Below are 25,756 nucleotides of genomic sequence, written 5' to 3' on the forward strand. Positions count from 1 at the left end.
CTCCCATCATTTTTTTTAATTTATTTTTTATTGGTGTTCAATTTACTGACATACAGAATAACCCCCAGTGCCCGTCACCCATTCACTCCCACCCCCCGCCCTCCTCCCCTTCTACCACCCCTAGTTCGTTTCCCAGAGTTAGCAGTCTTTACGTTCTGTCTCCCTTTCTGATATTTCCCACACATTTCTTCTCCCTTCCCTTATATTCCCTTTCACTATTATTTATATTCCCCAAATGAATGAGAACATATAATGTTTGTCCTTCTCCAAATGACTTATTTCACTCAGCATAATACCCTCCAGTTCCATCCACGTTGAAGCAAATGGTGGGTATTTGTTGCTTCTAATGGCTAAGTAATATTCCATTGTATACATAAACCACATCTTCTTTATCCATTCATCTTTCGTTGGACACCAAGTCTCCTTCCACAGTTTGGCTATCGTGGCCATTGCTGCTATAAACATCGGGGTGCAGGTGTCCCGGCGTTTCATTGCATTTGTATCTTTGGGGTAAATCCCCAACAGTGCAATTGCTGGGTCGTAGGGCAGGTATATTTTTAACTGTTTGAGGAACCTCCACACAGTTTTCCAGAGTGGCTGCACCAGTTCACATTCCCACCAACAGTGTATGAGGGTTCCCTTTTCTCCGCATCCTCTCCAACATTTGTGGTTTCCTGCCTTGTTAATTTTCCCCATTCTCACTGGTGTGAGGTGGTATCTCATTGTGGTTTTGATTTGTATTTCCCTGATGGCAAGTGATGCAGAGCATTTTCTCATATGCATGTTGGCCATGTCTATGTCTTCCTCTGTGAGATTTCTGTTCATGTCTTTTGCCCATTTCATGATTGGATTGTTTGTTTCTTTGGTGTTGAGTTTAATAAGTTCTTTATAGATCTTGGAAACTAGCCCTTTATCTGATAGGTCATTTGCAAATATCTTCTCCCATTCTGTAGGTTGTCTTTGAGTTTTGTTGACTGTATCCTTTGCTGTGCAAAAGCTTCTTATCTTGATGAAGTCCCAATAGTTCATTTTTGCTTTTGTTTCTTTTGCCTTCGTGGATGTATCTTGCAAGAAGTTACTATGGCCGAGTTCAAAAAGGGTGTTGCCTGTGTTCTCCGCTAGGATTTTGATGGAATCTTGTCTCACATTTAGATCTTTCATCCATTTTGAGTTTATCTTTGTGTATGGTGGAAGAGAGTGGTCTAGTTTCATTCTTCTGCATGTGGATGTCCAATTTTCCCAGCACCATTTATTGAAGAGACTGTCTTTCTTCCAATGGATAGTCTTTCCTCCTTTATCGAATATTAGTTGCCCATAAAGTTCAGGGTCCACTTCTGGATTCTCTATTCTGTTCCATTGATCTATGTGTCTGTTTTTGTGCCAGTACCACACTGTCTTGATGACCACCATCATTTTTCAAAAGTGAATTTAACTCCATAAATTTTATTTCATAGATATTAATTGACCACTACTTATTTACTCACAGTGAATTTAGCAGAGACTAGAGGTAGACATTAAACAGGCTTCCTAGGTCCAGATGAGAACTGAAAGACCAAATCAGTACTTCTAGAATAGTCTAGAACACTCACAAGAGGATTTTCCAAAAAGTGCACAACGTGGTTTCATATTTCAGGACTTGAAAGAGAAGTCAGTTTGGTCATCTACAGATGCAACACACAAAAGGCTGATAGCTGGGAATCCCTGGTGGCTCAGCAGTTTAGCGCCTGCCTTTGGCCCAGAGCCTGATCCTGGAGACCCAGGATCGAGTCCCACATCGGGCTCCCTGCATGGAGCCTGCTTCTCCCTCTGCCTGTGTCTCTGCCTCTCTCTCTCTCTCTCTCCCTCCCTGTGTCTCTCATAAATAAATAAAATCTTAAAAAAAAAACCCTGATTGCTCAGCTGGTGAGTATTTCAGGTACACAGATCTGCTCGGCAGTACTACCCGTCCTCCCAACTTATTTCCTAGACACCCCATTTTTTTCCAGACAAGAGGAAGAAGCCAGGCAAACCTGACACAGCTGCTGAATTATCCAAAGATGTTCCCTGGCACACCCCTTCTTCATTCTCTGCCTAGAAAACTCATGAAAGCCTCCTTAAACCGAACAGTACAGTGGGGAGTCTTGGTGAGACTTGCCCCCTAAAATACCAAAACATTACCTACTTAGTAATGTCCTAACATCAAGGGGAAGCCACATGGAAACATTAGAAATAGAATTATCGCTGAGTGAAGTAAGTCAGTCGGTGAAGGACAAACATTATATGTTCTCATTCATTTGGGGAATATAAATAATAGTGAAAGGGAATATAAGGGAAGGGAGAAGAAATGTGTGGGAAATATCAGAAAGGGAGACAGAACGTAAAGACTGCTAACTCTGGGAAACGAACTAGGGGTGGTAGAAGGGGAGGAGGGCGGGGGGTGGGAGTGAATGGGTGACGGGCACTGGGGGTTATTCTGTATGTTAGTAAATTGAACACCAATAAAAAATAAATTAAAAAAAAAAGAAATAGAATTATCTGTGAAATGAGCTGTATAAACTGAGATGTATATCGTGGCTCTATTTATCCTCTGACAATGTAAACATTGCATATTTTTTACCCATTAGAAACTGAAATAAAAAAAACCATAGCCTTCATCTCTCAAAGAGATAAACCACTGCTATGTGGGTTTTGTCCCCTTCCTCTGATTGTTTAATCATTCGATTCCTCTGACTTTGTCTCAGCTGAGTGGAAAGAGCCTTGATGTAACTTCAGGGGCCCCAGAAATCACCCCATTTACCTATGACCCTAAGCTGAAATGCTCCTCATCACAGAGCTATTTCCTCACGTTAAAGCGTTCTACAGAACTCCAGACCTCTCCTGTTAAAATGTGAGCATGTGGGACCCCTGGGTGGCTCAGCGGTTGAGTGTCTGCCTTTGGCTCTGGGGTTGATCCCGGGGTCCTGGGATCGAGACCCACATCAGACTTCCTGCATGGAGCCTGCTTCTCCCTCTGCCTGTGTCTCTGCCTCTCTCTGTGTGTTTCTCATTAATAAATAAAGTCTTTTAAAAAAATAAAATGTGAACATGCCTACCTGCCACACTGAACAGTGTAAGGGTCATCCTCACCTGGGCAGTGACTCATTTCTCAGGTAATCAATTGCCATGTTGTTAAAGAAGGACAGGGTCTTGGAGAAGGATTTTCTAAAAAGTGAAATGTCCGAGAAAGGAGGGAAGAGTCCAAGACACCACATACTCCCCACGGAGTGGACAGACCAGGCATTGCTCTAAATTTCAACAACTTTTTCATATTCTGCACGGGGATGGTTGTCTTGAGGGAAAGCACTTGTACAGTGGAGTTGCAAGCTGAACTAGCAACTCTGCATGAAGTGGCATTTCAGAAGGACCAAGAGAAATGGTTCTTCAGACTCGACTATTTCACAGTCTCTCTAAAATGAAGTAAGCCTGTGTCCTCAGGGAAAACAACTGCTGGTATGTGTTGCCAATGGTAAAACATGAAGTTTCAAGTCAAAATTAGAATCTTGGGAAACTTGTATCTGCTACTTAAAGACTTCTTGATAGACTGGTGATGTGGCATTAATGAATGTGATTTTTCGCCATATACTGAAATGGGTCAACATCGAGATCTGCATACCTCGTGGGACCAATATTCTGATTGAACAATGATTTGTTACAATCAGGTATGGGGAAAAGATTCAAATCGCAAGATAGACCTATGGATTTTAATGCAAATTTTCATTGATATGGTTTCATATGCTACATTGCAAACGACTTTTAAGAAACTACCACTGGGGGGGCACCTTGGGTGGCGGTTAAGCAGCTGCCTTCAGCTCAGGTCATGATCCCAGGACCCTGGAATGGAGCCCAGTGTCAGGCTCCCTGCTCAGAGGGGAGCCTACTTCTCTCTTTCTCTCCCTCTGCGGCTCCCCCTGCTTGTGTGCTCTCCCTCCCTCTTTCCCTGTCAAATAAATAAAATCTCAAAAAAAAAATTATCACTTGTTCAATAGGTTTGTTGGGGTATTAAAGACTAATACCCACAACTATCTGAAAAATCTGTATAAAGACTGTGATTCCTGATTCCTGACTGTGATTTTCTTTCTATATCTCAACCAAAACAACAAATCACAAACCAAATGCAGAAGCAAACATGATAATCCAACTATTTTCTATTAAGCCAGACATTAAACAGATTCGAAATATCTCTTTTAAGTTTATTGTTTGGTGATAATACATAGTTATTTTTCATAAATATTTTCTATTTTGGGGTGCCTGGGTATCTCAGTTGGTTAAGCATCTCTTTATTTTGGCTTGAAATCAAGATGCCAAAAAGTTTGGCAATTGCCAGTATGGTGGAGAGAGAATGCGCTTGGGGTCAAATCAGCCCAGGTGCCAGTACTGACTTATAGTCACTAGCTATGTGACTATAAGCAACTGGCTGGTCCTCAGTTTTTTTATATATATAAGACAGCAAAATTAATTCTTCCTTGTAGGCTTGTTAAGATCATGAAACAAAGCAAAGGAATACCCCTATGGTCTGGCACATGGTAAGAACTAAAAAAAAATTAAGAAAATTTAGTCTCTTTCCTTTTTTTTTTTTTTTTAAAGATTTGTTTATTCATGAGAGACAGAGAGAGAGACAGAGACATAGGTAGAGGGAGAAGCAGGGTCTCTGCAGTGAGTCCATTGTGGGACTTGATCCCAGGGCCCTGGGAACATGACCTGAACCGAAGGTAGATGCTCAATCACTGAGCCACCCAGGTGCCCCTAGTCTCTTTCCTATAAACAGACTTTATTTCCAAGATATGAAACCTCTATTAGATCAAAAATCATAATCTTTTTAATCTTTTAATCATAATCTTTTTAATCCAGGCATCCCTGGATGGCTCAGTCGGTTAAGCATTTGCCTTTGGTGTGGGTCATGATCTTAGAGTCCTGGGATCGAAACCTGCGTCCCAGCTCAGAGGGGAGCCTGCTTCTCCCTCTTCCTCTGCTCCCCCACCCCACCCTGTTCATGTTCTCTCTCTCTTGCTTTCTCTCAAATAAATAAAATCTTAAAAAAAATAATTGTCTTTTTAATGCTCCATGGATCATCTGTTAGATAATTTCAAGACCTCTAAGAAAGGAAATCTCTTTGGAAGAGATTTTAGGAGCCAGAGAGTAGTTGAGGGCTATAAGTCTCAGAGTCATATTCGCTCCAGGTCAATTCATCAGCATGCAGAGTACCTAAAGTCCAGTGTCAGGCTCCCTGCTCAGTGGGGAGCCTACTTCTCTATCTCTCTCCCTCTGCCGCTCCCTCTGCTTGTGTGCTCTCCCTCCTTCTTTCCCTCTCTCTCTCTCTGTCAAATAAATAAATAAAATCTTGAAAAAAAAAAAAAAAGAATGAAATTACCACTTGTTCAATAGGTTTGTTGGGGCATTGAAGACTAATATCCAGAACTATAATTAGTATGGGGAGGTAGGAGTGAGGACTGTAAAGAAAAAAAATGTTTTAGGGGGAAAATATGTAAATACATCTGAGCAGTGTAGTGAAAAACACAATCTAAGCAATGTGAAGTTCTGAGAAAGACATGTGGCATCCCATAATAGAACTGAAAGTTGGGGCGGGGGCGGGGGGGCGCCTGGCTGGCTCAGTCAGTAGAGCAGGTGACTCTTGATCTTGGGATTGTGAGTCCAAGCTCCATGTTAGGTGTAGAAATTACTTAAAAATAAAATCTTAAAAAAAAGAAAAATAATAATATAAATAAATACATACATACATAAAAGAACTGAGAGTTTGGCCTGGAGTTTTCCCCGACTTAAAGCATTTGAAGGAAAGTGTTGTGCTTGTGATTCATGTTTTTTTTTTTTTTTTTTTTTTTTTGTGATTCATGTTTTTTAATGAGAGAATTATAGATTCACATGCAGGTGTGAGAAATAATACAGAAATAGCTCCTGGATCCTTCACCCAGTTTCCCCCAATGGTAGGATCTTGCAAAACTGTAGCACAATATCACCACCAGGATATAACTTTGATACCACGCCTCTCTTACTCAGATTTCTCCAGTCTTATCTGTATCCATTTCTGTGTGTGCATTTAATTCTAGACAATTTTATCACGTTTGGGTGTCCACCGCAGTCACCATAACAGCCAACAATCTGTCTTCCATTTCTAAAGTTTTGTCACCTCACAAATGTTAGATAAATGGAAGCGTACAGTATGTAACCTTTGGGATTACCTTTTTTCACTCAGTGTAATTTATCCAAATTGTTGCCCGTCTCAGTACTTCCTTTTTATTGCTACTGGTATAGTATGGATCTACCACAGTTTGTTTAAACTGTTGTAAGACATCTGGGCTGTTCCCAGTTTGGGGGCTATTACAAACAAAGCCGCTGTGAGCATTCGTGTAGTGGTTTTTGTGTGAACACACATTTTCATTTCTCTGGGAAATTGCCCAAGTGTCATTACTGGATCATATGGTAATAGCAGATTTCGTATTTGGAGAAACTGCCAAACCATCTTCCAGAGCGGCTGTACCATTTTACATTTTTCGAAGCCATGTATGAGGGATCAGTTTCTCCACATCCTTGTTGGCACTTAGTATTAGCGACTATTGTAATAACAGTCACTATTTTTTATTTTCACCACTCTGATATGTAGTGATATCTCATTGAGGTTTTCATCTGCATTCCTCTGAAGGCTAATGATGCTGAACATCCTTTCACGTGGTTATTTCCATCTGTATATCCTCTTCAGTGAAATGTCTCTCCATACATTTCGCCCATTTCTAACTGGATTTTTTTAGCTGTCGAAAATGGTTTACATTGAAATGGAAATCTGCTTATTTTTGCCAAGAGGAAGTCCATCTTGCAAAATTTATTTAAATGGAAGTCAGCTTTACCTCATAGCAATTTCAGAGGTGCTAAGGCTGTTTATGGCTACCTGGTGAGTACCAGGGTTTTTTTTAAAAGATTTTATTTATCTATTCACGAGAGACAAGGAGAGAGAGGCAGAGACATAGGCAGAGGGAGAAGCTGGCTCCCTGTGGGGGACTGGATCCCAGGACTCTGGGATCAGGAACTGAGCCAAACGCAGATTCTCAACCACTGAGCCACCCAGGTGCCCCTGAGTACCAGTTTTTAAGATAGGATCAGAAAAAAATAAATTGCGTGCACTCCCTGGATACTTAGGATTTTACTCCCTTCTGGAGCTAATGCTTCACACACACACACACACACACACACACACACACACACACACACTTTCCACAGGTCTGCTTGTTCATATCCATTTTTTCAGCAAACGGGTATCAAGCCTATATGAACCGCTTCAGGTGAAGGCATAGACTGAAGTGGCTTGTCTCAATCCAGAGCATCTATCAGCCCCTGTTCCATGGTGAGGACCTTGAGAATCAATCACCTGGGCACAGTTAGAGGGTGAGTCAGACATGACCACTAGATTTTCTCACTTCCAGAGAGTCACTCACTCTAGCAGCAGGGGCTAGCACTCTGGGGCTAGCAGGTGTGCCCCAGAGTCCAAAAAGGGGAAAACAAATGCCTCCAAACTGGGCGTCTGGGGGGGGCGGGTAGGAATCAGAGAGCAGCCGCTGGGGAAGGCCGAGGACTGTCCAGCCTTCGTCAGCAATCGTAAGCTTTCAATGTTCTGCGCCAACCTACCTCATCAAAGCTCTCAACATATCAGCCCAGGCCAGCACTCTACAACTCGCTAAGCTGTTCCAAGCCTGACAAAAGATTTTAAAAATATATCCGAAAGTGCTCATTCCAAGCTTTGATTCCACTGTCTGCACATCCTTTGATGTCACATAAAAACTTTTGTCCCGTTGCCCTTGCCCTTCTGAACACAGTTCTGTTTGCTCAGAGAAACCTAAGATGTCTGTTTTCTCCTTCAAAAAGAAGAAAGAAAGAAAGAAAGAAAGAAAGAAAGAAAGAAAGAAAGAAAGAAAGAAAGAAAGAAAGAAAGAAAGAAAGAAAGAAAGAAAGAAAGAAAGAAAGAAAGAAAGAAAGAAAGAAAGAAAGAAAGAAAGAAAGAAAGAAAGAAAGAAGAAAGAAAGAAAGAAAGAAAGAAAGAAAGAAAGAAAGAAAGAAAGAAAGAAAGAAAGAAAGAAAGAAAGAAAACTTTTCCCATTTCATTTTATATTTTCAGTTCCTTTTAGTCTATAAGCTGACATTGGAGCACACTAATTGGTTATGTTATTTTTAAATGAATTTTTAATGGCAAATAATTTGTTCCATCTGGAAAGAGGCTGATGGTATTTTCAGCAACCAGGCACAAATCAAGATGGATTATTTCCAGCATTTAAAAAAAAAAAAAAAGTTTATTTAGATCCACATCATCCTGGTCGTTCAGTGTCAGTGGCATTTCCTGATCCTAAAGAGGGCTGAGCCCTTGGCTGCTTCTGTCATCCCTGAGGCCACCTGCCTCTCACAGTATTAAAGACTTTTGCTCACCACACTCTTGCCCTTCCATGGTTTCTGTCAGCCAGTTTCAGGTGGTTGCTGGGGACTCCTGTGGTTCACACTGTGGTGGTAGTTCACACTGAGCTCAACCCAACCATCAGCAAAGGCATTAGGTGGTGTTTTGCATCAGCCACTGAACTTGGCTTCTCCGGGTGCTGTTCCCATAGTACACAACCTCTCCTGTAAGAGGAGGGAACAGAAAGAGCCATCAAGCATTTAGAGAAAGCAAAGGATAAGATAATCCTGGGGTCCTGTTTTGATCCATCCAGCTCTCTCATTTGCTGTCTGGGAGCTCCAGAACTAAAGGCATTCATAAAAGAAAGGAAAGAACGGCTGTTTATACACATTCATAGCAGCATTTTTCACAATAGCCAAAAGGGAAACAACTCAAAGGTCCATGGACAGATGAATGGATAAACAAAACGTGATCTATATGTACAATGAATTATCATTCATCCAGAAAAAGGAAGGAAATTCAGACACATGTTACAACCATGGGTGAAGACATCATGCTAAGTGAAATAAGCCAGACACAAAAGAATAAATGTTATTATATGTTTCTTCTTACCTAGGGTACCTAGAGCAGTCAAATTGACAGCAACCGAAAGTAGAACAAAGGTTGCCAGGGGCTGGGAAAGTGGGAAATAGAAAATTGTTTAATGGGTATAGATTTTCACTTTGGGATGATGGAAAGTATGGGAGACAACAATGTGAATGGATTTTATGCCGGTAAACTATACACTTAAAAAATGATTAAAATGGTAAGTTTTGTATGCTTTACCACAATAAAAAAAAGGGGGGAGGGAGGAAAAATGTTTGTGTTCCTCACTGCCCCCAAGTCCTTTCTTAAAGAAAGGCAATGGTTAGCAACCAAACTAGACAGTGGAGTGCTGGTAAGTGTTTATCAACTGGCTTCCCAACAACAAAATATCTGTATGCAAATATGTGTGCAGAAGTTTATTATAAATTTTATTGATATGAAGGATGTCAGTGATTTACAAATGATAAAATATACAAGCTCTTGGAGATCAATTATTTCTCAATAAAACTGAAAAAATAAAAAAAAAAAAAAAAAAAAAAAAAAACTGAAAAAATATATACAAACTTTTCATTTTAAATTCTTCATAGGCAACTAATTTTCACAAAATGATTTCGTTAACTTTTGCTCAACTCTTGTATCCACAGCCAACAGTGGTTGCAACGGATGAACAAATATAGTTCTGACATGAATATTGGTTGATGTTTAATTTAATAAGACAAAAATGAGACAATAAAGACAGGTGAGAATATCACATCAATGATGAAAGCAATTTTTTTTAATGAATTGGATGATAGTTTTTGTACTGTGTTGTTTTTTTTTTTTAATTTTTAATTTTATTTATTTATGATAGTCACACAGAGAGAGAGAGAGAGAGAGGGAGAGAGAGAGAGGCAGAGACACAGGCAGAGGGAGAAGCAGGCTCCATGCAGCGGGAGCCCGACGTGGGATTTGATCCCAGCTCTCCAGGATCACGCCCCGGGCCAAAGGCAGGCGCCAAACCGCTGCGCCACCCAGGGATCCCAGTACTGTGTTGTTTTTAAGTAGGTTCCATATCCACATGGGGTTTGAACCCAGAGATCAAGAGTTGCATGCTCTATCAACGAAGCCAGCCAGGCATCTCTTCCCTCTCTTCTTGACCTAGCATAACAGGGACTTATGCTTACAAGGGAAATTAGACAAGCAGAAAAGAAGGAGAAAATCTACAGGATGTATCTTAGGTGGGAATCTTGGGGTTGCTGCCCATTAAATGGGATTTTTTTTTAATATTTTTTAAAGATTTTATTTATTTATTCATAGACAGAGAGGGGCAGAGACACAGGCAGAGGGAGAAGCAGGCTCCACACAGGGAGCCCAATGTGGGACTCGATCCCAGGTCTCCAGGATCACACCCCAGGCTGCAGGCGACGCCAAACCGCTGCGCCACCGGGGCTGCCCTTAAATGGGATTTCACTAGTGAGAAAATCATATCACAGAAGGTGGGAAACCTAATAAGCCCAATGATAAAATGAGGCAATAAAAATAGTGCAAATTTCTATTTATTTTTTAAAGATTTTATTTATATTTATAAATATTTTAAATATTTATTCATAAATATGTATTTATTTATTCATTTATTTATTCACAATCACCTTTGGCTATTGTGAATTTACTTATTCAATATTTATTCATATTTATTTAAATATTTCATTTATTTATTCTGTGTCTGTGAGAGACAGAGAGAGAGAGGCAGAGACACAGGCAGAGGAAGCAGCAGGCTCCACGCAGGAAGCCCGATGTGGGACTTGATCCCAGGACTCCAGGAACATGCCCTGGGCTGAAGGTGGCGCTAAACCACTGAGCCACCCAGGCGTCCCTATTTGTTTATTTTTTAGGTAAACTCTACACCCAACGTGGGGCTGGTACTCACAACCCTGAGATCAAGAGTCACGTGTTCTACTGACTGAGCCAGCCAGGTGCCCCAGAAAGTATTTAAAAAACAAAACAAAAACAGAAAACTCAGTGACATCTGGTCATCAAATATTATGTAATTCATGGGCCCTTTTAAAGAGGAAAAAATGTTGCAGACTTAGGTTAAAAGAAAAATAATTCTCATGGACCCTCAATATTGCCTTAAATGATTATTATGTTTTTTAAAGAGTATGAACATAAACTAGGCATAAAGTCCATATGCTTATAACCCTCATATAATTGTAAAAATAAATAAAAAATACAAACAAAACCATCCATAATACTTTAATAAACAACATTAATTTAATTAATTTAATGTGATGAATGATATTCTTTTTTTTTTTTGATGAATGATATTCTTAAAAACAAGTTGCCACTGTTGGGGTTTAATTGGCCTGTTGGGAAAAAAAATAATCAGTGAATAAATCTTTTTTTTTTTTTTCAGTGAATAAATCTTGACCTAATCAGTGCCAATAGCAGGCAAATTGTGGCACCCCTGATCCTTCCAGCACCCCCAGCTCTTCCCTGCTATATAAATGTCAGGGGTGGAGAGCCCTAGCTCTCCTATAAGGAAGTTTCTTCTCTCTTATGTTTTCTCACATTTGTCACTATTAATAAACAAACAAAAGAAGAAAAAGCAGGGAGGTCACATTCACCACTTAGCTCATAAATGTATTTGGAATTTAATTTTACAGTATGAAAGGTTGCCTGGGGAAAAATTTTTCACTTGCTTCATTTTCCTATAACTGATTGTATATTGCTTGAGACCCCACTCCTGTCCAGCAATGAGAAATACCTTACCAATACAGTCCCTCCAAGGGGACAATAGTCTCTGGTGGTCTTCCTGGCAAGTAATCCCTCTCTCATTGCCATTCCCCAGCAAGCAGGTGGCACCATCCAGCATCACCGTAAACAGAATCTGCCCTGGGACTGTGTCTGTAGTAGAGGATGGTGCTAACAACAACTCGCACCCCACTTTCTCTTTTCTACTGGAACTATGATGTGCTTTCCTGCAGGCCCCGGGCTGCCCTGGCACCCTGCACTCCCCCCACCACCACCCCCCTACCGGGGTAGCCCCATCTTGCCCTCAGGTCTTTCCTGCCAGCAGAGCTTTGTGCTCGCACCCAGGTCCCTGACTCCCTACCCCCACTGAACCAGAGCCACTTTCTTAGCTCCAGTCTGAGGGCTTTGTCCTCTGCTGCCTGGGTGGAATCTGGAAAGGCAGGAGGTGGGAGGAGGTGTCATAGTCAATGCCCGACAGAGACTGGGCATGGGCATGACTTTGTGTTAAGTATTAGCACTACAGCAAATTCCAGCAAATTCTGTGGACTTTCAAGGGGAGCAGATTTTGCCCACCGTCCCCCCACCCCAAGATATGCCTCTTTGGCATAATTATCTTAAGCTGATTCTTCTGGTTTTTAAAGATTTACTTATTTATTTGCAAGTGGGCAAGGGGCAGAAAGAGGGAAAGGGAGTCTTAAACAGAGCCCGAGGCTGGGCTCGATCTCAACCACACTGAAATCACGACCTGAGCTGAAATCCAGAGTTGATCACTTAACCGACTGCACCACTCAGGCGCCCCTTAGGCTGATTTTTTTTTTTTTTTTTTTTTTTTAAGAAACTGCAAACACAGGGTAAGCTATGAAAACTGAGAAATGACCCTTTTGTAGGAAACATTTACAAGAGAAATCTCCATTTGTAAGGGTGTCTCCAACAGGACCCTGGAAGAGGAGGATATCTAAATCTCTAGAACTCTGTTATCAATGGAGAATGCAAGGACTTCAATCTACAGGACTTTACCTCTGCTTCTCCTGGTCCCCTCCCATAACGCACTCTCCACCCCCCAACATCTTTAGTTTTAAGCGTATTCGCTTTGGCCCTTTTGGGGGGTTCTGTTTTCTTGGGCCTCTCCCTTTCTATACAGGAGGTATATATATCTGTTATTAAACTGTCGTTTGTTTTTCTCCAGTTACTCTCTCATGTCACTTTAATTATTAGACCAGCCAAAGTGCCTGGAAGGGAAGAAGTAAAACTTGTCCACCCCTACGTCCCCCATGACAAACCAGCACTGGGAGTACTCCCTGAGCACCGACCATAAATGTTTCCTTGGTGGCAGATGCAGCTCCGGGGAAACTTTCATCTAGGCCACTACTAATCACAATCGAAGCTAATCGAACAAGAATCAACACAGAATGGGTAAGATCAACCATCTCCAGAAGCAAAGCACTTCAGTCGTCAACAGGAGCCAACAGCTCTGCCAAATATAATCAGGAGACAGAGCACCTCTGAAGCCAATCAAGAGACCAGAGGTTCTCTATTGCGTGGGCCACTGCATCCTTACGCCTGGAGTCTTTTTTATTTTATTTTATTTTTAAAGATTTTATTTATTTATTCATGAGAGACACACAGAAAGAGGCAGAGACACAGGCAGAGGGAGAAGCAGGCTCCCTGCAGAAACCCCAATTCGGGACTCGATCCCAGGACCCAGGATCACTCCTGAGCCTCTGGGGATCACGCCCTGAGCCGAAGGTAGATGCTCAACTGTTGAGCCACCCAGGCATCCCAGGAATCTTTTTTAAAGGTGCTTGGATGGTTCAGTCAGTTAAGCATCCAATTCTTGATCTCAGCTCAAGTCTCGATCTCAGTTTCGTGAGTTCAAGCCCTGCTTTGGGCTCCACGTTGGACATGGTGCCTACTTTTAAAAGACTTCAAAAATTAACCTATTTTGGGATGCCTGTGTGGCTCAGTCGGTTGGGCGTCTGCCTCCGGCTCAGGTTAGAGATTCCAGGGTCCTGGGATTGAGCCCTATGTCAGGCTCCCTGCTCAGTAAGAAGTCTGCTTCTCCCTCTGTCCCTCCCCTCCACTTGTGCTCACTCTCTCAAATAAATAAATCTTTAAAATAAAATAAAAATTAACCTTTAAAAAAAATTAACCTATTTTATCACATTGTGACTGATGACCTGATAGAAAGCTGGTGTGCTCTGTATGCTAGAATCTAGGAGAGAGAGCCAAAGAGTAAATATTTATCAGTGTTCATCCTGTGCTGGAAATACTATATGTTTGACATGTCACTGGATAAAATAAAACCCAACATTTGCAGGACACTTGCTATAAATGCCTAGCCACAGGTAAGGAAGCTTAAAATCCACTCTCAGTTAATCCTGACAAACACATAATGAGGTAGGTTTATTCATCAGGCTTTTGTGAGTTTGATTACTGTGAATCAGTCTCCTTTGGGACTGATTTGCTCTGAGGGATCAAATGATACCCAATATCTGAATTTGCAAAGCTAAAAGTTTGGAACATAGTGACCCCGCCAACATTTAACTACCCCGAGGGTGCCAGGCTGAAACAGATGGCTGGACTGTCTTCAATCATCTTGATTACAAAAGAGATCATCTGTTCCAGCCCTTGGTTGACCCAGGCAGCTTATCAAAGTCATGTTTTTATTGCAAGATGCTAGATTCCAAATATGCAAAACCCAGATTGGAACAGAGACGTGACATGGAGTTCAAATGGGCCAGTCCCTGCAGAAACTGGAACTGTTTTCATCATACATGCTTTACTTCAAGGACTCATAAATAGAAACAAGAATGCCTTTCACTAAAGACAGGTGACGTGTCTAGAATGGCTTTTAGGGAACAAGAGTAGGCACAGAGCGGGAATGCATTGTCAAGGATTCTAAGTGCCAAAAAAATTAAAAAAAAAAAAAAAAAAAAAAAGGATTCTAACTGCCAGGAAAGGAGTGGAACCTCTGCTCCCAAAAAGCCATCTTTTTTTTAAAGATAGATTTATTTATTTAAATATTTGACAGAGAGAGAGAGAGCACAAGCAGGGAGCTGCAAGCAGAGGGGGAAGAAGAAGCAGGCTCCCCACTGAGCTGGGAGCCTGATGATCTGGGGCTTGATCCCAGGACCCTGGTTTCATGATGGAAGCCAAAGACATATGCTTAACCATCTGAGCCACCCAGGTGCCCCCCCAAAAGAAGCCATCTTGATAAAAGATTGAAAACTTGAATTGGGCAGCCTGGGTGGCTCAGCAGTTTGGCGCCGCCTTCAGACTGGGGTGTGATCCTGGAGACCCGGGATCGAGTCCCACATCGGGCTCCCTGCACGGAGCCTGCTTCTCCCTCTGCCTGTGTCTCTGCCTCTCTCTCTCTCTCTGTTTCTCATGAATCAATAAATAAAATATTTAAAAAAAAGAATACTTGAATCATCAACATTATAATCTTACTGCAACATGTAAATATCTAAAAGAGGGAATTATAATTATTCTGACACAGCCTAATGTCAGTCTGAGCTGCTGACTCTAAGACAAGTGATTGCCCTGTGGCGTGGGGAACACCCATCCACTGCCCTCACATAATCTAAACCAGCAGGGCTGGGGAGGACTGGCATGCTGTTATTGCACCAGGATGAGAGTGGCTAAGTGTGCCTGGTTTGGTAATTAGACCCTTTACTACAGCTCTCAAAAGTAAAGCCAGATCCAGCAACTTTTTTTTTTTCCCCAGCAACTTTCTTTGATAACAAAATATTCCTGCCTTCTTCCAGACATGGAAATATACAAAAGTATAAAATATGCATGTGTACGTTTATAAAATATGTATAAAGTAATGTATTGAAAATCAGAGAAAACTTATATATATCTATGATCTGAAAGACAGTGAGACAGCCTCAAATACGTACATACAGATGAATAAATGGGGATCTATGTTGCATCAATGTGGACGCCATGGAGATGTGGGCAGAAAGGGAAAGGAGGGGCGCCTAGGTGGCTCAGTCAGTTGAGCATCCAACCCTTGGTTTTGGCTCGAGTCAATGATCTCGGGGCTGTGGGACCGAGCCCTGCATGAGGCTCTGCATGCAGTGCAGAGTCTGTTTGAAATTCTCTTCCTCTTCCCCCACCCTCTTTAAAATAAATAAATAAATAAATAAATAAATAAATAAATAAATAAATAAATAAACAAACTTTAAAAAAAAAGAAAAAGGAAATAATTTGTAAATATTAAATATATATTTATATTTTATTAATACCCATTTTTTTAAAACACTGCTTTTACATATTATATATAATATACTCCTCTTATATATTATATATAATATATTCATATTTTATTTATACATATATATTTTTCAATATTCCTTTTTCTTCCTATCCATGTCTCCTTAAAGTCCATGATGGTGCAGTATCTTGGGTCCCCATTCATTCATGCCTCCTGCTTTCTCCTATTCTTCCATAATCAGATAAGGGAGATAAGATTTCCAACAATGAGCATAGTATTTGCGGTATTTTAGTTTAAGGATGTGGGGAGTAGTACAAAAAGGCAGCTATTTCCAACAGGACACAACAGTTCCAATGAGTCCAACCATCTCTTTCTTCTTCTTTTTTAATTAAAACAAAAAATATTTTTTTTAAGTAAACTCTATCCCCAATGTGGGGCTTGAACTCATGACTCATCAGGAATTGCATGCTCTACAGAGGAAGCCAGCCAGGCGCCCCTTCAACTGTGTCTTTCAATCAAACCAAGCGTGATCTGTCCATACCCCAGTGAAATCAGAACATCTAATCCTCACAGGTCTCCATGGCTGTGTGGACAGAAAACATTGACCAGTCTGACCAAAAGCTAGAGCCAGGATAAATCTCAGAATTTTCCTATTGCAATTTTTTAAAGAGACAGTTTCAGAACAGTGGCAACGATAAATTGAATGAAAGTTTGGGTGAGCCTGTGGACCAGTGAAAATAATGCTTTTTAAAAGATTTTATTTATGTATTCACGAGAGACAGAGAGAGAGAGAGAGGGAGAGACAGAGGCAGAGGGAGACACAGTCTCCCCACAAGGAGCCCAATGAAGGACTCGATCCCAGGCTCCGGGGATCACAACCTGAGCCAAAGGCAGACGCTCATCCACTGAACCACCCAGGTGCCCCCAGTAAAAATAATTTACAGGCTGAAAATGTTTTTTACAATTTGACAATTTTCTTTTTTTTACTGATTAGTAAAGTAATATAGCTCATTATAGAAAATATAGCAAAGCATAAAGAGACAGAAAAGACTCCAATAGCCCTTCTCCCACCGTGGCTGTGAACAACTGTTTGAACCTAAGAGGTGGAACTAAATGAATCTTTCATGATCAACAAATGTCCTCAAGTATTCTGGTGTCTGCCCCTCATTCTAAGAGTTTCTTAACCACACTCTCAAAGTCAATGACACTTCTTAGGCCAGCCTTAGTCTTGGACAGAGTGGGGAACCCCTCTAAAGTGAATGTTCAGGGCCCTCAAGGAGGCTTCTGCCCAGAAATACTCTGTTCCAATCTGCTCCCCAGAACCAGAACTCAGGGAACAGCACCTGTTATTTCATGGTGAAAGTTGGTTAAAAGTAAATACCCATTGCCTTAAACTCATTCATGCTAAAATGTAAATAAGAACTGTTTGATGTTTCTACAAGGCATCTGTGTTAGGAGCAGGGTGCCAGGAAAGACTGCCTTTCAGGAAGGAGCCCTATTTCTTGGTGACTCTTTTAAAGCCTAAGCGGGGCCCTATCATAACTTGAAGCATGGCTGTTCTTTGAGCAAAAGCCACAGAACTGGTGCTTGTTCTACACTGAAATGGCGCTATGGCACCTCTGTCAACTGGGAGAGAGGCTCTTGCGCACAAAGTCAAAACACAGACATCCTTTCACGTCTACCTTCCCCCCCCCTTTTTTTTTAAAGATTTTATTTATTTATTCATGAGAGACAGAGAGAGAGGCAGAGACACAGGCAGAGGGAGAAGCAGGCTCCCCACCAGGAGTCTGATGCAGGACTCGATCCCGGGACCCGAGGATCACGCCCTGGGCCAAAGGCAGGCACTAAACCACTGAGCCACCCAGGGATCCCCACCTTCTTCCCTTTTGAAAATAGCCTCTTACTCTCACATCTCCTAACTGTTAAAATTAATTTAAAATAGCAGTGAGACTATCAGGCCAAGTTGTCCAGTTTCACATGAGAATTTTTCATCAATCCCCAGGACACAATCTTCCACGGTTTGCGTCCATGTCTGAATTAGACATGGTTCTGAGGTCATTGAACCCCAAATGGGTTAAATCCCTTGAATTGGCTTGTAGAAAGAGTTATCCTGTGTATTTATTAAATAAAATTATCTAGTGTCTTTCAGATTCTTTTACAATGAACTAATTCCCTTGCTTCCTGGGAATTCTTTGATATTCCCAAAGCTTCTGGCACATCTTACATGAGACTCTTCTAGGTTCTTCTTCCTTAGAAACAGGAAGTTGACAAAAAGTCCCAAACATTTATTTTAGTTCCCAAAATTGGGATGGATGTGGAGCGAGTTCCAAAAATAGGAATAGCCGTTCAACATTGAATTTTGCCTTTACCAAAATAGATTTAAATTTAGTCTGAAATTTATCCAAGACTCACCTGACTAGGTTTAGAGGCATCTTTACACTCACAAATATTCTCAGCTCTGAAAATATTATCCCCGGAAAATTGCTTTATTTCCATTCTTTGACAGTATAAATGATTATAATAACAACAAACATCACTGATGATGACAGCATGTTTTCATTGAACTATTCTATTCTCTTTCATAACAGGAAGTGCTTGCTATATTATCATCTATGGGTCGTTACACCTTGTTGCCTCTTTGCTTTTAATAATTTGTTGAGACGAGGGATGCCTGGGTGGCTCAGGGCATGATGCTGGGATCTGGATCAAATCCCACATCAGGCTCCTTGGGGAGCATGCTTCTCCCTCTGCCTCTGCCTCTCTCTGTGTCTCTCATTAATAAATAAAATCTTTAAAAACTTTTTAATAAATAAATAACAAAATAATTTGTTGAGGCGAAATTGTTATAAAATTAAAGTGTTTTCAGGGTCTAGGTGGCTCAGTCCATTTCTGCCTTTGGCTCAGGTGATGATCCCAGGAGCCTGAGATCTAGCCCTGAGGAGGTGTTCTGTTCACCTGGGAATCTGCTTCTTCCTCTCTTTCTGCCCCTCCTCCCTGCTCATGCTTGCTCTCTCTCTCTCTCTCTCTCATTCTCAAATAAATAAAATCTTTAAAAAAAAAATTAAAGTGTTTTCAAGGGAACTGTTTCAAAGTGAACAGTTCAGAGGCATTTATTGTAACATTCACAATGTTGTGCAACCACCATCTCCATCCAGTTCCAAAACATTTCCAGCATTCCAAAGTAAAACCCTGGGCACGTGAAGCAATTTCTCCCCATTTGCCCCGCCTCCCCCCAACCTCCCAGCCCCTGGCAACCACCCAGCTGTGTTCTATTGCTCTGGATTTATCTATTCTGGATCTTTCATATAAATAAAACCATACAATATGCAGTCTTTTGTCTGGCAAAAGACTTAGGGTCATGGCAAGAAGTTCATCCACAATGTCAGTACTTCATTCCTTTTTATGGCTAAATAATTTCCTATTGTACATACATATAATAATTTGTTGATCCATTGATGGGTATTTGGTCAGTCCTACCTTTCACCTGTTATGAATAGTCCTGCTATGAACATGTTTGTACATGTGCCTGTTTAAGTTCCTGCTTCAATTATTTTGGGTATGTATCTAAAAGTAAAACCGCTAAGTCATATGCTAATTCTGTTTAACTTTTTGAAGAACTGCCAACTGCCTTCCCCAGTGGCTATACCATTTTATGTTCCTACTAGCAATGTATGAAGGTTCCAATTTTTCAACATCCTTCCCAACGCTTTTTAAGATAGATTTATTTATTTATTTATTTATTTATTTATTTATTTATTTATTCATTCATTCATTCATTCATTCATTCATTCATTCATTCATGAGAGACACAGAGAGAGGCAGAGACACAGGCAGAGGGAGAAGCAGGCTCCATGCAGGGAGCCTGACATAGGACTGGATCCCGGGTGTCCAGAACCATATCCTGGGTTGAAGGTGGCACTAAACCACTGAGCCACCCAGGCTGCCCCGCCTTTTTTTTTTTTTTTTTTTTAATAATTGTTACATAGAGTACCTGGCTGGCTCCTTTTTAAAAAATTATTGTTATATGGGGTCAGTGGAGCATACGACCTCTGGCCTTGGGGTTTTGGGTTTGAGCCCCACGTTGGGTGTGGAGAGCACTTAAAAATAAAATATTTTTTAAAATAATTAAGAACAGGGATCCCTGGGTGGCGCAGCGGTTTGGCGCCTGCCTTTGGCCCAGGGCGCGATCCTGGAGACCCGGGATCGAATCCCACGTCGGGCTCCCGGTGCGTGGAGCCTGCTTCGCCCTCTGCCTATGTCTCTGCCTCTCTCTATTTCTCGCTCTGTGACTATCATAAATAAATAAAAAATTTTAAAAAATAAATAAATAAATAAAATAAAATAATTAAGAACAACATTTTTGGGATGCCTGGATGGCTCAGCGGGTTGAGCGTCTGCCTTCGGCTTGTGTCCTGATCCCGGGATCCTGGATCGAGTCCCATATCAGGTTCCTTGCGGGGAGCCTGCTTCCGTCTCTGCCTCTCTCTCTCTCTCTCTGTGTCTCTCATGAATAAATAAAATATTTTAAAAATAAATAGATAAAATAAAAATAATAAAATAAAATTATTGTTATAGCCATCCTAGTGTCATCGCCTGTTTTTTCTAAATAAAGTTTTATTGGAACATAGCCATGTCCATTCATTTACACGTCTATGGTACTTTTTTTTTTTTTTAATTTTTTTTTTATTTATTTATTATGAGAGTCTCACAGAGAGAGAGAGAGAGAGAGAGAGAGAGAGGCAGAGACACAGGCAGAGGGAGAAGCAGGCTCCATGCACCGGGAGCCCGACGTGGGATTCGATCCCGGGTCTCCAGGATCGCGCCCTGGGCCAAAGGCAGGCGCCAAACCGCTGCGCCACCCAGGGATCCCTGGTACTTTTGATACAATGGCAGAGAGTGTATGACCCATAAACCTAAAATATTTACCATGTGGCCCTTGAGAAAAAGTTTTCTATACTCTGGTTTGGACGATTAGCCCTTCTTTTTAATTTGTCATTTCATTTGACAGCTCCCTCAAATAAGACCAACTAGTATTACGACCTTGGATAAGTTAACTTATTTTTAGTCTTACATTTCCTTATCTGTAAAAGATACAGTAGGAAAAAAAGATACAGTAGGCCTACTTGATTTCTAAGTTCTCTTTTGGAACTTTATAATAATCTGAAAAACTATGGTACTTCCATGATGGGCAATTAATTTGCAGTTTATATTTTTTGTAGTCTGCAACTTGCTCGGCTTTCTTCTGGCTTAAATTAATGGTTTCCTCCATAATTCTCTTTGATCTTTTCATCATGCAAGCATAGGACAGTAGCCAGTTCCCAGCTCAGGCTGTTCCTTCTCTGTACCAAGATGCAATGATTTGGTGGGATTGTCCAGGAAGGTAAGGACAAGCAAGCAAGTGAAAATTCCTGGCTCCTCTAGCAAGGAGAAAAGAAACCCTATCAAAACCAAATGGGGGGGGATCCCTGGGTGGCACAGCAGTTTGGCGCCTGCCTTTGGCCCAGGGCGCGATCCTGGAGACCCGGGATCGAATCCCACGTCGGGCTCCCAGTGCATGGAGCCTGCTTCTCCCTCTGCCTATGTCTCTGCCTCTCTCTCTCTCTCTCTCTGTGTGACTATCATAAATAAATAAAAATTTAAAAAAAAAAAAAAACCAAATGGGGGACTCCTGGGCGGCTCAGCAGTTTAGCTCCTGCCTTCAGCTTAGGTTGTGATTTCAGGATCCAGGCTCGAGTCCCACACCGGACTCCCTGCGAGGAGCCTGCTTTTCCCTCTGCCTGTGTCTCTGCCTCCTTCTCTGTGTCTCTCATGAATAAATAAATAAATCTTAAAAAAAAACAAAAACAAAAACAAATGGCATCAGGGGCACCTGGTGGCTCAGTTGGTTAAGCATCTGCCTTCGGCTCAGGTCATGATCTGGGGTCCTGGGACTGAGTCCTGCATCAGGCTCCCTGCTTAGCAGGAAGTCTGCTTCTTCCTCTCCCTCTGCTCCTCCCCCCCTCTCGTTCTCTCTCTTTCTCAAATAAGTAAACAAAATCTTAAAAAAAAAAAAAAAGTCTTCATTAATGGTTTCTAAAATACACAGCTGTGCCCAGTTTAAGAGAAAGGGAAGGAGGATAAAGGGAAGGAGGGATCCCTGGGTGGTGCAGTGGTTTAGCGCCTGCCTTTGGCCCAGGGCACGATCCTGGAGACCCAGGATCGAATCCCATGTCGGGCTCCTGCTGCATGGAGCCTGCTTCTCCCTCTGCCTATGTCTCTGCCTCTCTCTCTCTCTGTGACTATCATAAATAAATAAAAATTAAAAAAAAAAAGAGAAGGAGTGAGGGAGAGAGAAAGAACAGACCATTTCATGGTATGTTGCTAAAGGAATGCTTGATGGGATGAGCACTGGGTGTTATTCTGTATGTTGGCAAATTGAACACCAATAAAAAATAAATTTATTATTAGAAAAAGGAATGCTGACATTAGACACCTCATATTAATAACCTATTTACCCCCTTAGAAGGCTGTAAGGAGGAGTGAGATACTTAGCAGGCATCTCAATATGCCAAGAGTTGGGTGTGGATGAGACCCCAGGGAACACTGTAGCCCCGCCCCTCACTTTCAAAATGAAGAAACAGAAGTCAAGTTCCTGGCCCACATTCACTGAGGGACTTGGCTGCAAACCATGGATAAGCCCAGGTGCCCTGACTCCAATCCAGAGAAAGGAGGTACCAGTGTGGACAGAAGAGCGGATGCTTTGTAACTCATCGGATGACATGTATATGGTGGCCAGGAAGTAAGGGGGATGTTCTGCTGGTGTGACCATTCTGACACCAGAATAAGTGTTGCCTGCAGTGGTCAGGAAGGACATACCTGGTCCACGGAGAGCTGTAAAACATACCTGGGCATTTCTTACCCTTGGGTCTCTAAGATGGTTTACATGAAGCCACACCAAGAATTGAGCCCTGTGTTACGGTTTACTCATCAACAAGCTGGAGTGTAATGGGTAAACAGACTATACACACTCCAGAGAGGGCTCAGAAGGTGGGTGTCCAACCTTGCACACACAGAACCAGGTGTTCTTAGCCAAGTACAGCGGGTGTCCCCAGCTTGGCCAGGTGTGACTCAGTTGAACCAACTTCTGTCATCAGCAAGTCCTGCCCAAATGTCCCCTGTGATCCCACCAGCGGCAGCACTGAACTAACTGCTACTTGATATGAAGCTCTTGTTATTATTGTGGAACATCCTCTAGTTCTGAAATTGCTCCAAGTTCATTTTCTCGGGACGCCTGGGAGGCTCAGCGGTTGAGCGTCTGCCTTCGGCTCAGGGCGTGATCCTGCGTGGGGATCCCCACAGGGAGCCCGCTTCTCCCTCTGCCTAGGTCTCTGCCTCTCTCTCTGTGTGTCTTTCATGAATAAATAAAATCTTTCTTAAAAAAGTTCATTTTCTCCCCAGCTCTACTGAGGCATGATTGACAAAAATTTTATCAATTTAGGTTGTATAACATGATCTTTTTTAACGCGTACCATGAATGTGTGGATTGATATATGTGTCCATTGTGAAAGGGTTACCACAATGAAGTTAAGGAACACATCCACACCTCAATTAGCTAACTTTTTTTTTTTCAAACTTCATTTTTAAAATCCAGGGCCACCTGATCCCTATTCAGGTGCCCTGACTCTCTTGCTGGTCCCCCTCCTTCCTCTCCACACTTTTGCACCGTCTCCTCTGCTGGAAGGCACAGGTTCTATATTTCGGCCAACTTCTACAAATCTCCCAGGACTCAAGTCCCATACCACCTCCTCCAGGAAGTCTTCCCTGACCCCATCGCTTTCCCATCTCACATTTACCACAGCATGGATCATACCCTAACATGCTTTCCCGTTTACTTGTCCTCCGTCACAGCGAGTCTGTCTCTGGAGGCCAGACACTGGCTCTTCCACCGCTGCCTCCCTCACATTTAGTTCCCTAGCGACTTGCAGCAGGCACTCCAGGATGGAAGGGATGAAGGAATCAGTGATCACGGGGTACCCGCCTCTCCCTGTGAGCACCTCTCCCTGTGAGCACCCCCCTGATGAGGCTCTGGGAGGGGGCTTCCCTCATGGGTGCTTTTCAGAAGAGGGCAGACTTTTGTCCCCATGACCCTGCTGGGGTGTGAGCCAAAGCTGTCCTCATCTGGCTTTTGTTCAATGGTCACCACCTACGCAGTCCCTCGGCTAGAAACCAGGGCGTGATTCTTGGCTTGAGTTTTCATACTTGCCTCAATAACTTCTCTTCAATTCTCCCACTGTCACCTGCTGCAGAGGGCATGTACCCCCCAGAGATGAGCTGGGGAGCCAGCCTCCTGACTGCGCCTCTTCCATAGCGCCTGAACCTAACTCCGGAGCCAGCGCAGCCACATGGCTCCCCTCCTTAAAGTCTCCCTGGCTCCCCGCCCCAGCGATCTGCAGGCTCCCCACCACCACCACCACCACCGAGCCTCCGTTCTCCCCAGGTGCCCACTGATGCCACCTGCCCACTGGAAGTCCCACACTCTCTCCTGACTCTGGGCCTGTATCTGGTTGTCTCCATTTCCCCCCTCCTTGAACCCCTTGGACTCTTCCCCAGCTCAAAAATCACCTTCTCCGTGAGCTTTCCCAGTCCCCCCACACACTGAGCAGCCCCCTCCCCCTACCACCAGTCTGGCCCCTCTGGGAGCACCTCCACCTACCGGACTACCTTCTCCCCAGTTACCTGTCAACTCCCCAAGGGCTGTCCCTGCTTTACTCACCTCTGCAGCCCTGACAGCTGATGAGCAAGAGAGTTGCCTTTAAATGGGTGTCCAGGCCAACTGGGCCTTGGGGTCCTCCTTAGGCAGGCGGTCGAGGGAGCAGAGGGCAGGACTCCAGCCCGAGGGAGGCGCCCCGGGCTCGCGCTCCTGGTTGGAAGCCAAATACAAACATAGGCAACACCTGCCTTCTACCACCTGAGAGTCAGCTATGGCTCTGCTAATTTTGCATGCAAAACAGCCGCATATCATGCCCGCCCAGACCAGACCAGACCAGGCATTGGTCCTGTTAGCAGAAAAGGGACAGGGCTGAGTGGGGAAGTCTGGGTGACAGCAGCAGCTGGGCAGCAGAGGAGGCCAGTGGCTGGTGATGAAGGGGCCCCAGGCAGCGCTTGGTGGGACTGCTACACTCCTGGCCCCGCTCGGCTGCTATCACCGAGCAGGAGTTCCATCTCATTCTGGCAGGACACATTCGTCTCCCCTTCCCAGCCAGCACCTTCTGGGAAGCATTACGGGTTTCCGGGAAGGCCAGGCCTGGGAGCTGCGGAGACCTGGGCCCGGGTCCCAGCTCAGCCACTGCTAGCTGTGTGTTCTCAAGCAAGTTACTTAACCTCTCTGGTCTTCACACTCCTGAAAAAATTAGGAATTAAAAAAAAAAAAACTTATTTCACAGGATTATTTACTCCTAGAGAAAATATTTTTTGAGTCATTTGTATCATCTCTTATCTAGTCAATGGGAATATATAAGTCTTTAAACATTAGTTCCTTTTCTTTCTTCTATTGATTCCCTAGTCTAAGCCCAGAATCCTTAGAGAAATCCCCTTCATTCCTTCTCTCCTCCAGGGCATGTTATATTTCCCCCAAGGAAAGATCATCTGATAATAATAAAAGATCATCTGATTAGTATTATATATATATTTCTATATTATATATATTAAATATACACTTCTATATTATATATAGAAAACTAAAAAGTGCTCTTATCGCTATTCTGTAATGTTTATAATAAATATAAATATAATAGTAACACATAATACTTGTGAGGTATTTCCTATGTGCTAGGCAC

The 25,756-nt window shown here is 42.6% G+C and overlaps 1 long non-coding RNA gene across 5 annotated transcripts in view; it reads right to left on the reverse strand.

Annotated features, from left to right (window-relative positions):
- Positions 1-8,110: 8,110 nt before the first annotated feature.
- The window catches only part of LOC140635062 (uncharacterized), a 70,399-nt gene continuing 52,753 nt past the window's right edge, over positions 8,111-25,756 (reverse strand). For all 5 annotated transcript variants that reach the window (XR_012032409.1, XR_012032407.1, XR_012032411.1 and 2 more), the window contains one exon: positions 8,111-8,631. This is a non-coding gene — a long non-coding RNA (uncharacterized lncRNA). The remainder of the gene's footprint in view (positions 8,632-25,756) is intronic.

This window comes from Canis lupus, chromosome 6, assembly GCF_048164855.1.
Source record: "Canis lupus baileyi chromosome 6, mCanLup2.hap1, whole genome shotgun sequence".
Lineage (NCBI taxonomy): Eukaryota > Metazoa > Chordata > Mammalia > Carnivora > Canidae > Canis > Canis lupus.